Raw genomic sequence first — 4,649 nt, 5'->3', positions numbered from 1 at the left:
TTGTTGTTGCTTGTGTTTGAGTGTCATAATAAAGAAATCATTGCCTAATCCAAGGGCTGAAGATTTATACCTATGTTTTCTTCTGAGAATTTTATAGTTTTGGCTCTCATATTTAGGTCTTTGATCCATTTTGAGTTAATCTTTGTTTATTGTGTGATATCTATATCTTTTTTTTTTTTTTTTTGGTGCCGTGACTCGGATGATATCTATATCTTTTTATAGATGCAGACTAAATAATTTTGACGTCAGTATGCAAGAATGAATGAGGAGAAAAAAAACAGATGAAGCAAATATAGCAAAAGTGTGACAGCTGCTCAATCTAGGCGATCAGTCTATGGGGGTTCATTATTTAGAAAATATTTTTCTTTAAATAATAGAAAGTAAAAGGAAAAGATATCAAAATAAAAATTGGAAGAAATACTTGATTATGAGTGAAAAATGCCACTGCTCGAAAAATAAACTTACATTCATTTTAACTTATACTTTAAGTTATTTATAAGCATTAGCATTTTATAATTAGCTGTAAATTATTTGTCAGACTCCTAATAAAGACACAGGATAGAATGGATGAATCAGTGTGTCTTGGCACTGCTCTTAATCTTAAGGACCAGTGTTCTAGAGATCCTCTCTCTAATATGGCAACTACTAGTCATCTGTGGATATTGATTACTTGAACTATAGTGAGTCTAAATTGAGATGTGCTATAGGTGAAGTGTACATCATGTTTCAAAGACTTTGTATAAATATGGAAAAATATCTCAATTTAAATATTGATTATAAGTAGTAGTAATAATATTTGGGGAATATATTTGATTAAATAGTGTATTAAGACAACTTCAGTGGTTTCTTTTTACTCTTTTTACATATGGCTACTAAACATGTAAATTACATACATGGTTTGCATTACATTTCTTTTGGACAGCATTGTTCCAGAGAACAAAGGACTGAGCTAGAAGGCCTGCATTCTAATCCCCTTGCTGCCTTTTACTAGCCATATGATTTGAGCCATTTCTTCCTTTTCTCAGCCTTAGGATAGTGGAAAATAAATGCATTCAGCAAATACTTAGAGCTCTCACTATATAGACAGAAATTGGCTAAAAGATTGGCAGGAAATATAAGGTAAGAAACAATTCACAAACTCAAATCAGTGTTTTTCCCATTTCAGCTCTATCCATGAGTCAGTGAAAATAGAAGTCAGCAGTGGAAATACCTTATCATTTTAATTTTCTCCATTAATATTTTCTCCTAAAATAATATTTTACAATATGTTTGTTGTCTGAGATCATATGTAAACATAGCAGATGTTCTTTTCATCCTCTGAATCTTGAGTCTTTGAACGTGTGTCACGTTCTCCTGGAGGCTTCCTCAACCCACATTCTGTCCAAGAAGTCAGTGTACTGGAGTAGACATCTGGTGGACCTAGTACTCATGCCTTTATGTTGTCCCATACCACTTGGACGCTGGGCTTGGTCATGTGACTTGCTTTGGCCAGTGGGACCTGAGCAAACAGGATAAAAGCAGAGGCTTGATAAGCTCTCACTCATTGAGAACTCTTTTGTGACCCATCTTGGAATCCTGCAGCCATGCTGTGTGTGAGGAAGCCCAAGCAGCTCCGAGGAGAGGTTCATGTGGAGGAAGAAAGGGATGGTGGTTCATTCAGACAAGTGGTTCTCAACCTGGGGTGATTTTACTCTTCCAGGGACATTTAACAATGTCTGGAGACACTTTTGGTTGTCACAGCTGGTGGGAAGTTGCTACTGGTAGAGGCCAGGGTTGCTGCTAAACATCCTACAAGGAACAGGAAAGGGCCCACAACAAAGAATTACCCAGTCTAGATGTCAGTAGTGCCAAGGCTGAGAGAGCTGCTCTAGAACAAGGTTTCTCCACAAACTCGGTGTTATGGATCAGGGATGAAGTGGCTTGGGAGAGAAAGTATTCACATTTAAATAAAAATCAGCTTTTTGGACAGTCTGCTACTCCTAGTAGTTTTAGGTGGCTCAGATCCATCCCAGTGGTACATTTCCCCTTGTTTATGCTCAGCATTTAAGCAGAGTAACTCATCAAAGTGTTGTGTCCACAACCATCTTTATTAGTTGCCCCAACTCAGATATTGCTTCTCCCTGGTAGTATTGAAGTTGTGGCTTGTGACACTTCGATCATAGCTTCCAAATGCCCAACTATGAACAGACTTTGAGGACCGGGTCTTTAACTTCTCCCGTTGTAGAGTCCATATGTTTTGTTATCAAAGAACTGCAGCCCCACCATGCTAACAAGAGGCCACTCTCTGAGAAGAATGTGTATATATTTTTGTCTGTGAGAGAAATTTTAAGGACATAAAAATTATAGTAATACTGTTGGTAGTAAATTTTATTAGGTGAGCTTAAAATAATTACATTGGCAAAGACATTCAATGAAAACTTTAAACATATGGTTGAGTATGAGTATGAATCTCATTGCCACGGTGATTATCCATAAAATACATAGATAAAAAGTCATTGCGGAAAAAAAAAAAAGTCATTGCAAGTAGGGTTTTTCCTCCTAAAACAATAGAGCACATACACATCTCCAGGCGGAATGAAAAAGGGGCAGAGGTGCTGCCAAAATTAGTGCTTTGGCCAATTTTTTGGTGAGCAGGCAGATGCAGGAGTTTAAAAGAAACATTTGATGTGCTAGATAGTCTAATTTGCAGACTATATGGACCCAGATGAAAATTTCCAATGGTATGAATAATCCCAACAATCACCCATAGCCCAAGAATATGAAGTTGAATTAGAGCAGGCTACCACCCGCCTGCAAGTGGCCTTCTCTTATTGATGGAGAGCCAATTCTTGGCAACATAAGGTAAAACCTAGCCATTTATCCACCCTGTTCAATTTGTGTACATCGAGACCATTAAACTGTGACCAGCATCATGAACACATAGGCCCTCTACCCCCGTGTAACACACTTCTTTCCCCTACATCTGGTTTGTGCCCAGAGGTTGGCTTTGGGACTGTATCTGCTTCTTTGCTTGTTGTTGTTTTGTTTTTAGAACTTTTGCTTATTTATCTTTTTAAAATTGCAATTTAGTTCATTTACAATGTTGTAGTAGTCTCATATAGAAAAGTGATTCAGTTATATATATGTTCTTTTTCACATTCTTTTCCATTATGGTTTATTACAGAATATTGAATATAGTTCCTTGTGCCACAAACATTCTTAAATAGTGAACTACTGCCATGTCCTTTAAAAAATATTTTATTATTTTTTAAAATTAATTTTTTGTTAGAGTATAGTTGTTTTACAATGTTATGTTAGCTTTGTATTTGCTTCTTGAGAAAACCTTTCTGCTCTGTCTGCAGGGAGGGAAGGGAAGGCAGGGCCTCCAGGGATGTGGAGGGCTGTGGCTGGGAGTCACCTGGGCCGTCTTGTTCCTGGGGTCAAGCCTTTGAGAAAGCAACAGGTAGGAGGCTGTGAAGCTGATACGAGGGCCACCGGGTCGACCTAAAGATGGGGAATCTGGAGGGGCCTTGGCTCCATCCAACATCGAAAGCAACTTCGCCCCTTAGCTGCTGTCAGGGCTCAGATGATCGCTGATACTGTGTCTTTTGCAAGGACCCCAGGCAATTCTGCTCTTTAACGAAGGACTGAATGGTAAATAATTTAGTCTTTGTGGGCCAAGAGGCAAAATGAAGAGGCTATTATGGAGGTACTTAAATAACAAGAGAGGAAAAAACTTCACAATGTTTTTATTGATGAAATCCAAACTTAATAATACACTTTTTTTTTTTTTTTTGCAGTAGACACCCATTAATAAGAGGAAGGAAAATACTTCTCTTAATCGGGGTTCAATGGCATGGTAGCTGTTATCATGTACATGCAGAAATGTTCAAGTGTAAAGTGATGCTTCGCTCTCTGGTACAAACAGGCAGGATGTGGATCTGGCCTGCAGGCCAGTGTGCAGACCCTTGTAAACTGCCCTAGCGATCTGCAACGGGTTTGGGGGTTTGTCAGGTTGGGAGGCGCTCCTGCTGGGAGGCATCTCCCTCCCCCCTCCCCGCACCCTCCGTCTGTGCACAGTTCAACAGGTTCACCGACTCTCCCCCGCAAAGCTGGACGGAAAGATCAAGATCAGAGCCTGGAGCTCTCCCACGGAGCCAGACCACCCAAGGTTTCTCATCCTACCGCACTCGGTGTGCAGCAGCCCCCGCCTCGCAACACCCTCGGGGCTCTTCTTCCTGCTCTCCCCCTCGCCCCGCTCTCCCTCGCTCCTCCAGCTACCCGTCCAGCCTCCATCCTCTCAGCGCCTCGCGCCCCTCCTCCCCGGCCCCGCCCCTCCAGTTCCTCCGCCTCCAGCTCCTCCTCCGGGTCCTGCCGCCGCACTTTCCCACTCCGCCTCCTCCTGCAGCTCCTCCTCCCTCAGGCCCTCCCCTCCAGCTCCGCCTCCGGAACTCACGGCGGCGCTTAACCCACGCTTCCCACCGCGCGGCTCCTCCTCCCTCAGCTCCGCCTCCGGGACCGCGGCTGCGCCTTGCCGCGCCTCCGCCCCCCTCCAGCTCCTCCCCCGAAGCCGGCGGCTGCGCTTTCCCACTCCTCCCACCCCGCAGCTCCGCCCCTTGAGCGCCACCGCCTCCACCTCCTCCTCCCCCAGGCTCCGCCCCTCAGCCCCG

The sequence above is a fragment of the Cervus elaphus genome, chromosome X, assembly GCF_910594005.1.
Source record: "Cervus elaphus chromosome X, mCerEla1.1, whole genome shotgun sequence".
Classification (NCBI taxonomy): domain Eukaryota; kingdom Metazoa; phylum Chordata; class Mammalia; order Artiodactyla; family Cervidae; genus Cervus; species Cervus elaphus.
Note: the sequence above shows the minus strand (reverse complement) of the source record.